The sequence below is a fragment of the Peromyscus maniculatus genome, chromosome 21 (assembly GCF_049852395.1).
Source record: "Peromyscus maniculatus bairdii isolate BWxNUB_F1_BW_parent chromosome 21, HU_Pman_BW_mat_3.1, whole genome shotgun sequence".
Taxonomy (NCBI): Eukaryota; Metazoa; Chordata; class Mammalia; order Rodentia; family Cricetidae; genus Peromyscus; species Peromyscus maniculatus.
Window position 1 is genome coordinate 49,164,714 of NC_134872.1, and position 10,413 is coordinate 49,175,126.

At 47.2% G+C, this 10,413-nt stretch overlaps 1 non-coding gene across 1 annotated transcript; it reads left to right on the top strand.

The window, feature by feature from the left end:
* Positions 1 to 4,915: 4,915 nt before the first annotated feature.
* LOC121824917 (U6 spliceosomal RNA) lies at positions 4,916 to 5,022 on the top strand. The gene has a single exon (XR_006066916.2). It is a non-coding gene; the product is annotated as a U6 spliceosomal RNA (small nuclear RNA).
* Positions 5,023 to 10,413: the final 5,391 nt, after the last annotated feature.

The following is a 10,413-nucleotide window of genomic DNA, read 5'->3' on the forward strand; positions in this document are numbered from 1 at the left end:
TACATACGACATGGTTTCTGAAATTCAATCCTGAGAAATAATTGGTAGAGGGCCGGTGAGGTGGCTGGGCAGATGAAGGCACTTGCCATCAAGTGCTTCCTGAATTAGATCCTGGAGATCCACATGGTGAAAGGGGAGAACCAACTCCTCCAAGTTACACTCTGACCTTCGCATGTGGGCTGAGGCATGTGCACCTACACACATGTATATACAAAATAAATGTAATAATAAAACATAAAGAGATAAACTCCCATCAAAAATGATCAGTGGAGGGGCTGGAGAGATGGCTCAGTGGTTGGGAGCACTGACTGTTCTTTCAGAGGACCCAGGTTCAATTCCCAGCACCCACATGGCAGCTCGTGACACCCTCATACAGACATATATTCAGGCAAAACACCAATGCACATAAAACTATAAATAAATAAATAAATAAATAAATAAATAAATAAATAAATAAATAAATAGTGGGAATCTGGAAAAATATGAATAAAACCTGGAGTCTATCCCAAGGTACTAGTAGTGGTTCCTCAGCTTTGACAAATATACCGTGACATAATGTTAGCACTAAATAAAAGTGGACAAAAGATATATGGGAACTCTCTTTTATGCCTTTGTAACTCTTTTTGGTTGTTCTTATTTTTGTTTTATTTTTAAGATTTATTTTTATTATTTATGTGTATGTGTGTATGATTTTATGTTCACATGTGTGTAGGTACCCTTGGAGGCCAGAAGAGGGCATCAGATTCCCTGGAGCTAGAGTTACAGAAGCTTGTAAATCGTCCAGCTTTTGTGCTGGGTACTGAACTCAGGTCTTCTGAGTTCAGGGCTCTTAACCACTGAGTCATCTCTCCAGCCCCCGTTTGTTCTTTCTTGTTTGTTTGCTTTTCCAGACAGGGTTTCTCTGTGTAGCCCTGGCTGTCCTGGAACTTGCTCTGTAGACATGGCTGGCTTTGAACTCAGAGAGATCTGCCTGCTTCTGCCTCCTGAGTGATGGGACTAAAGGCGTGCGCCACCACACCCAGCTGCTCCTGACATGTTCTTATCCTGTGACTTTGACACTCTTCTCATTGAGAGGTGGTATCTAGGCTGGCAAAAGTAACAAAAGTGGAAGAGACACCATGTGACTTCTAATGTCAAGTGGCAAAATACGGCACAGGTTCACCTGATTCTCTCGGGATGTTGCATTTGGAGATATGATGAATTGTCATGCAATCAGTCTGAGTGTCCTGAGATCACTGTTGTAGGAGGAAGCCCAAACCATCCCCGGTGAGAGGCCACATAGAGAAGCCCTGAGACTGCCTGAACACAGAGAGCCACCCAGGCAGACAGTGCCGCTTCACTCCAGCTCTGCATCCAAGACAGTCAGAGGCACCCAGCTGAGCCCTGCCTCAGTCCCCACAGGCAGGAATCTTAAAGGTAATAAAATAGTCTTAGGCCACTAAACCAGTGGGTTGTTTGTTATGGGCAGTGATTGACAGCCGTGAGAAAAGGAGCGACGTGTGGTGGTTTGAATAGGAATGTCCTCCACAGGCTCATAAATTGGACTGCTTAGGGCGTGGCACTATTTGAAAGGACTAGAGGTGTGACCTTGTTGGAGGAAGTGTGTCACTGGGAGTGGGTTTTGGGGTCTGTCTCTCTTCCTGCTGCCTGTGGATCCTGATGTAGGACCCTCAGCCATTCCTCGGGCACCACGTCTGCCTGTGTGCGGCCGGCCATGCTCCTCCCCGCCATGACGACAATGGGTTAAACCTCTGACACTGCAAGCCAGCCCAGTTAAATGCTTTCCTTTATGGGAGTTGCCATGGTCATGGTGTCTCTTTACAGGGACAGAACAGTGACTAGCACAGGTGGAACATAAGAAGTGTCCCATGGGAGCCACGTCTCTTATTTCTGAGCCCAGGTTTCACATGAAAAAAAGGAGTTCGTTCGATGGACTCTAAGGATGCTTCTAGCGTCAATGCTTGATAATGTTGCCATATCACTCATGGTCTATTTCACCTCATCTTTGACATCTGGCAACTGTCTTACCTTAATTTCTTAATCCTATGGAGAAAACAAATGTGTGTGGACACCAATGGCTGTCTAGGGAACAGGTGGTGGGCAGCCCTGGCTCCATCTGTCTAGGGTCTCCTGAGGTAGAGTGTGGTGCCTGAAAGCAAAGTGACCAGGACTTAGAATCTGGCTGTGGGGCCTGAGGCTGGAGACATTCTTGTGTCTGTTTCTGTGTATGTAAAACAGAGCCATCCCAAGTTCTCACTGGCTGCTCCCTACCTCTCCCTCCCCCTCCCCCCTCCCCTCTACCCTTCACCCCCATCCTCCTTCCTTCCCTCTCTCCCTCACTGGCTGTGAGGGCAGAAGGAGCCTGTGATGAAATGAACTTGTATGTATAAGAAGCAGGGGAACGGGGGCCCAGGTGAGGCCATGGAGGGTCCCTTGTAGAGTCAAAGTCCTTTTCTTGCCCTGGAGCAGGACCAGGGTTTGGCAAGAAGAGCCAGGACAGGAGGTGGAGCTGGGCTGTTCTGGGCTGCGCTGGGACTTGTCTCTCCAAATGTCTCTGTCGCAGTGTCTTTGGGAATCTGTCCACTGTCAACTCCTTTACTTCAGCCGAGACTTCTGGCTCTGCAAGACTTTTGCTAATACACCCCTCCTTCATTCACAACTCCCGGGAATACCGGCTAGTCTCACGTCTTGGGTTTCCCTGTTTGGCAGAAGCCTCACTGCCCTATAGGTAACTGAGTCTTCCTTCTCTGTTCCCTTATCCTCTGATTTGTCCAGTCCTCCTTTTACCACAGCCCAGGAACCCTTCTGTCCCATGCCTCTGCCTTGTCTACCTCTCTTCCTCACCACGCTAGCTTTTCTGTCTCGGCCTTTCTGGCCCACCCCTTTCTCCCATCATGCATTTTGCAGTATGCCTTGAGGCCAAACATTCGGCCATATCTAAGTTATCCTCTCACGTATCACTCCTATTGTGATGTCAAGACAAATGTCAATGTAATGATGTCTAGCGATATTCTGCGGTACTCATAGATCGGTGCCTAGCTCAGCTGTCATCAGAGAGACTTCACCCAGCACCTGGTGGAAACAGATGCAGAGACCCACAGCCAAACATTAGGCCAAGCTTGGAGAATCCAGCAGAAGAGAGGGGAGGAAGGATTGTAGGAGCCAGAGGGGTCAAGGACATCACAAGAAAACCCACAGAATCAACCAGGCTGGATTCATAAGCACTCAAAGTCTGAACTGGCAACCAGGGAGCCTGAATGGGGCTGACCTAGCACTCCGCATATATGTTACAGTTGTGTAGCTTGGTCTTCTTGTGGGACTCCTAACAGTGGGAGCAGGGGCTGTCTCTGACTCTTTAGCTGGCGTTTGGGACCCTACTCCTCATACTGGGTGACCTTGCCCGGCCTTAATACAAGGGGAGGTGCTTAGTCTTACTGCAACTTGATATGCCATGTTTTGTTGATACCCATGGGAGGCCTGACCTTTCTGAGCAGAAACTAAGGAGGAGTGGGTTGGAAGGGGCAGAGGGAAGGTGGGAGGGGAAACTGTGGTTGGGATGTAAAATAAATAAAGTTAAAATAAAAAGAGACGGTGGTGGCGCACGCCTTTAATCCCAGCACTCAGGAGGCAGAGCCAGGCGGATCTCTGTGAGTTCGAGGCCAGCCTGGGCTACGAAGTGAGTTCCAGGAAAGGCGCAAAGCTACACAGAGAAACCCTGTCTTGGAAAACCAAAAAATAAAATAAAAAAAATAAAAAGAGAGACAGAGAAAACTAAATGTTTGGGCCTGCAAAATGGCTCAGTGGTTCACACTACCTAGCTGGGTGACCTGAATTTGAACGGGGGTATCTGCATGGTGGAAAGAGAGAAATGACTCCTGCAAATTGTCCTCTGACCTCTACATGCACACACATGCATGCATGCACACACATGCATGCACACACAAATAAATGTAATAAAAAATTAAAGAGTACTAAAACCTCCTCTACTTCCTCGCACTATCCCGTAGCTGGGTGACTGGGAATTCGTCTCCATTGTCAGCTGCAGTGGCTTTAGCACTTGGGAGCAGTGTTGGTCACTTCTATGTACATTCCAGAGAGGGTTGACTAAGGGGGACCTTAGAGTAAGTGGCACATCTCATGGACTGGGGTCCTGGTCTGAATAAATAGGGAAGAGAGATGAGTTGAGGACCAACACTGAGTTTAGCCTCTGGTGATGTGGATGAAAGATTATATTGATTAGGTGACTTGGGAAGACCCACATTAAAAATGGGTGGCATTTTGGGGCAGTGGTGGCACATGCCTTTAATCTCAGCACTTGAGAGGCAGAGGCAGGTGGATCTCTGTGAGTTCAAGGCCAGCCTGGTCTACAGAGTGAGTTCCAGAACAGCCAGAGCTACACAGAAAAAAAAACCCTGTTTAAAAAAAATGGGTAGCACCATTCCTCAGGTTTGGGGCCTGGACTGTACAAAAAACGAGAAAGCTAGATGAACACAAGCTCTCCACCTCCTGAGTGTGGCTGCGATGTGACCGACTCACCCAAGCTCCTACCGCTGTGACTTTCCTGCCATGATGGACTCTAAGCTGCAACTGTGAACCAAAACAATCCCATTCTCCTTCAGGTCGTCCTTGCCAGGGCCATTCATCACAGCAATGGGAAAAAACTGAGACAGTGCATGAGTTCATTTTACCCACAGTTCTGTGGCAATGGACATGGGAAGCTTCAGTCATTTGTCTATGCTCTAAAGCTAGATGGAGGCCACAGCTGGCGTATGAACCCAGGCAGTGTGCTTTGGAGACCGTTTTACCACTGACCTGTGCTTGGGGAAAGTGACAGGTTCAGCGGGTGGTAGGAGCACCCTGGCTGATGCCCATCAACTCTTGGCTTGAATTTCCGCTGTTCAGTAGATGACTTAATGCACTCGCTTCCACAGCTCATACACTAAAATTGGAACGATACAGAGAAGATTTGCTTGGCCCCTGCTCAAGGATGACATGCAAATTTATGATGTGGTGGATGTTCTTTGGAGGACCTGGGAACGGATTTTGCTGACACCCAGGTGACTTTGGAATGCTAAGGTCTTCTTTCACAGTGGTGATCAATAGTCAAAGCAGGCACTTTTCTGGCTTTCATCCCAGACCTGACAAGAGCTGTACTTCTCTAGAACTCCCAGCCTTCAGGATGCACAGTCGTTTGGAGTTTGCCCCACATGAGCGCCAGATAATGGGATAAATCCATAGAGTCTATTTGATGGTCAAAGGAATTTATTTGGGGGTTAGCTCACAGCCAGAATAAAGGAGTTGGTCTCAGAACCCTGGAGGAGTGGGGCATGGTCCAACATGGTTCTCAGGAGAGCTCCGCCTTGATCTGCCCCAGCATCCAAGACCACAAGGTATGGAAGAAAAGAGAGAGCCCACATACCTGCATCCCAGGTCTGAAGGGTGCCTGGCGGCCACACCCAAGGGGCAGGTACCTGCTGCCTCACTAGGGGCAATGCTTCAGGGCATGGCACAGACAACCACCCACTACACACTTCCCTAAGCGTATATTTTCTGAGTATCTGTCTTTTGGGGGCCCCAGGTGTCCTCACTCCCATCTGAGAGGAGGGTTCTCGAGTTTCCTGCCTCTCTCCTTAGGCTCCTTTTCACAGTGTCTTCTTGTACATTAGATACAAGAGGATAGGGAAGGAGTCACTCATCTTTCCTTGCATGCATTGACCTACCCATGAGCACTTCTTCTCTTTTGCTGTCAGAGCCCTTCCATAATAGTAGATACTGATGGTGCGAGCAGAGAGAGAACCCCAGAGCAGTGCCAGATGCCCAGTGAGTATCAGTCACTTGTTTGGTTTTCTGAGCCTGGGTCTCATACGACCCAGGTTGTCCAACCTGGCTATGTAGTTGAGGATACCTGAACTTGTGATCCTCCTGCCTCTGCCTCCTGAGTCCTGGGATCACGAGCATTTGATACTGTGTCTAGCTTGCTTATGCAGCTCTGCTGAGTGCACCACACCTCTAGCCCTTATTTGCACACACATATGCACCCGCAGATTCCAGATGCACCTGCGGGCTCTGGATCTCATGGAATCCTGAGGGCATGCAGATCTGACCCTTGTTCTCACCAAGTCAGGGCAATCATTCGCTTGTGCTGTCCTGTTTTTCTCTAAGCCAGTTCTAGCCAGTCCAGTGGAGGACCCAGAGCAGTGATTCTTAACCTTCCTAATGCCTCGACCCTTTAATACAGTTCTTCATGTATTTATTTCCATTGCTGTTTCATAACTGTAATTTTGGTACTGTTATGAATCGTAATGTAAATATCTGATATGCAGGGTATTTGATATGTGATCCCTATGAAAGGGTCACTTGACACCCCCCACCCCAAAGGTTGCAACCCACGGGTTGAGAACCACTGTCCTAGAGTAGGGCTGAGCCGGTGCTGGGAGAAGTATTGAAGGAGTACATGTTTCACAGGGCGTTTTGCCAGCAGAGGGGCCCTTGGGTCCTGCAACAAATGTTCCCTCCCTCTGGCTGCTTCCTGTTTTCCACCCACCTCCATCCTACCTCGCAGCCAACGTCAGAGCCAGCTGTCCAAGAGCTGAAGTCCAAGTTAAGCTATTGTTTCCCGCTTATGGCCAGTGTGTGTGTGTGTGTGTGTGTGTGTGTGTGTGTGTGTGTGTGTGTGTATCTTGGATGAGCCCATTGTGTGCCTCAGGGACTGGATGCCATGCTTGGGATACCTGGAATTTCCTGCCCAGGGCAAGGGAGAAACCTAGGCTAGGGTGGATACAGAGTGTGGGCATCTGTGTGTTGCGAGGTCATAGGGGGCTGGTCATGCCTAAGGTGGGTTGAGTATGCTCCTTTTTGAAATGGCTGGAGAGGGAACAGGGCCATATAGACCGGTGAGCACATGCAGACACAGGCTCACAGACCTGAGAGGACAGCGAGCGTAAGGCACAGTAGTACCAAGTGTTCCCATGCTGTGGGGCCTCTGCCACCTGGACTGCCAGGGCGGATAGGGATGGCCGACACCCCGGGTGAGTCTGGCTCAGCGTCCCTGGCAGCTGCTTCAGGTGTCATTCCTGGATGCTTCTGGAACCTGGAGCTCCCTCTTCTGCCTTTCCTGTAAACATAGCTGCTTAGTTTACAAGATAGCAGAACTCCCAAGGCCAAGTCCCACACACTGGCTTGGAGTGGAGGGAAGCCTTGCTGATTTGGCAGAGATGGGGATCGTAGATTCACCCAGCCCCACTGCTGACTGCATAGCCAAACAGGACCCATTTTCTGTCTCTATAAATGTGACTACTCTAAGTCACTAAAATAATAGCCATCTCATATTTTTATTTCTAATTTTTATTTCTGAAGTGCTGGGGCCTCCTATGGGCTAAGTAATTATGATGTCGCTGAACTCCAGCCCCAACCCTTTTTTGGGTTTTCTGGTTTAGACAAGGTCTCAATAAGTTGTCCAAGCTGCCCTTGAACTTGTGATCCTGTGTCTAAGCATCCCTAGTAGCAAGAATTACAGACCTGTGCCACCAGGCTGGGCTCCAGGCTGGGCCCCTGCTGTCCTTCTTAACTAGCTTATTCCACTTATCATAATGTCCTCAAAGCCTGTGTATGCTGGCACACATGTCAGGCTCTCACACTGTAGCTCAGGCTAAAGCTCATTATGGAAACCAGGCTGGCCTTGAGATCATTGCAATCTTTCCGATTCAGTCTCCCCGAGTGTTGAGATTATTGGCGTGAGATATCATGTCTAGCTTCCTACCTTTTCAGTCTGAGTGAGTGAGTGAGTGAGTGTATGTGTGTGTGTGTGTGTGTGTGTGTGTGTGTGTGTGTGTGTGTATGTATGAGTGTAGTGGTATTTGTTCTGCCCATGACCTATTGGATTTTACTAATAGAAGAGTTAGGAAATATGGAAATCAACTGATCACCTTTTGAAGTTTTGAAATTCTTTTTGTTGTTTGTTTTTTAGACAGGGGCTCATGTAGCTCAAGCTTGTCTTAAAGTCCCTGTGTAGTCTAGGATGATCTTGAACTCTGTGTCCTGTCTCTCCCTCCCTCTCCAGTGGTATGGTTATAGGTTCTGAAATAATCTCCATAACTGCTATGTAGACAGGGAACTGAATTAATTCTGGTCCTTTGTGTGTCCAACCAAGGTCACAAAGAAGGATTCAGCAGCCTCCTGGCTTCAAAAGCTGAGCTTGTGGTATTTTTCTTTCCTTTAGAAGTTTTATTTATTTTATTTATTTTTTTTTTTTAGAGACATGGTTTCTCTGTGTAGTGTTGGCTGTCCTGGAACTTGCTCTGTAAACCAGGCTAGCCTTGAACTCAGAGATCTTCAGCTTTCTCGTTGTTGGAATTAAAGGCATGCGCCACCACCACTAGGCCTGAGTAAAAAAAAAAAAATCTTATTCCCTTTGAAAACTGTATTTTTGCTACCAGTACCCAGCTAAAAGTTTTATTTTTAAACTCTTTTCTTTCATATTAATTTATCTTTAATTTGAGTTTGTAATATCCTTTCACAACAAATGTCTCATTTTGAAAGTTCTGAATGATCGATTTAAGGCAAACTAAGTGGAGATGTGTAATGATCAGGAGTCATTTTGTTTTGTTTTGGGTGGGAAGGATCAAATAGGGCCTTACTTATGCCAAATAAGCAAGCTGCCCCAAGCTGCACCTCCAACCCTTTATTTTGAGCTTCATTTAAAAAAAAAACTATATGATTAATCTATTCAGTGTAATCGTATTTTTTTTTTTTTTTAGAAATATATGTGTTAGAAGAGCAGGGAGGGATGGGAAATAAACTGTGGGACCCTAGCTGGGAGCTGTGGCGCACACCTTTAATCCCAGCACTTGGGAGGCAGAGGCAGGTGAATCTCTTGAGTCTCAGGCCAGCCTGGTCTACAGAGTGAGTTCCAGGATAGTCAAAGCTATGTAGTGAGACCCTGTCACATGAAATAGATAGATAGATAGATAGATAGATAGATAGATAGAATGAAAGTAAAAGATGTGGTCTCTTCCTCTAGAGATCTGGGATCCTCTGCAGAGGTTGTGTTTGTTTGTGTTGATGGGGGAGGGTACTGGAGATCAGCTTACCCAGGGACAGACCCAGCTTCCATCGTGAGCCAGGGAAACGGGATACTTCTGTGCAATGAAATGTTGATGAACTGGACAGGGGATCAGCACAGGAGCAGCAGATGGAATTCCGGGACAATTGTTCCGGCTGACACCAGAGAAGACGGGAAGGCAGAAGCACTGGATAATTTATGGAAGGACAGATGCTAAGGCTTCTCCGGAACCATCTGCTCAAGAGGGGCCTGGGCTTGGGGTAGATGTTGTCTTTAGATCTGAGTAAACTGCTTGGCCACCAGCCTCCCTCTCTCCATTATCTGGCTTCTTCTTGTCCTGGAATCTTTTCAGAAGAGCTGTGCTCCCTGAAGCCCCAGATGCAGAACTCTAGCTGGCTCTCACCCCCACGTTTTCATTCGTAGAAACTGGGGCTTGTCGTTGCCGCCATTCCTGTCAGGACCCAGTGTGGTCCTGGGTGTGTGTGACTTTTCTTATTTTACTGCATTTTCAATTCTTCTTCCCCACTACCATATTCCAGAATCTTTCAGCCACTCACTTCCAGATGACTTATTGAATGACAAATATTTATTGAGTACCTACTTTGAAAAGCAATTATTTGGACGCTGAGGACATAGTGTTGAATGAGGAAAGAAAAACTACTGGAATTTTCATTGTAGTAGGACAGATGGTCAATACACAAAGAAATATTCACTGTGATGTCAGGTAATGATATTCTCCATGAAAGCCAATGTTAAATGGAGCACAGTGGAGGGGAGTGAGGGAGGTGACCGGGGACTTCTCTGATGTAATGACATTTGAGCAAGGACACACCTAGAAGGAGAACACTCCAGTCACAGAAAACAGAAAACTGGGAGACTCTGAGGCACAAATATGCTTAGCACATCACAGGAAACCCAGCCACCTAGTCACTAAGTATTGTGTGCCACGCACCTGCTATGGAATAAAGATATACTCAGACGTGCCTTTGACTTGAAGAAACATGAGGGTAAAATGGATACAGTAAGTAAGCAATAATTATGGAACTGGAGAGATGGTACAGCAGTTAAGAGCATTTGCTGCTCTTCCAGAGGACCCGAGTTCTGCTCCTAGCACTCACATGGTGGCTCAGAACTGCCTATCACTCCAGTTCCCAAGGATCCAATATCCTTTCCTGACCCCTGCAGGCGCCTGCATACACTTAGTGTACATACACATAAAATAAGTTAATAAATAGGTATGGTACAGGATATTCATAATGAAGGTCTGTGTGACCTGTTAGAGCTGCCCAGTAAAAGGAGCATCAGAGACTTTCTGGAAGAGGTGACAGTTAAAGATGAGGGCTAAAACCCTG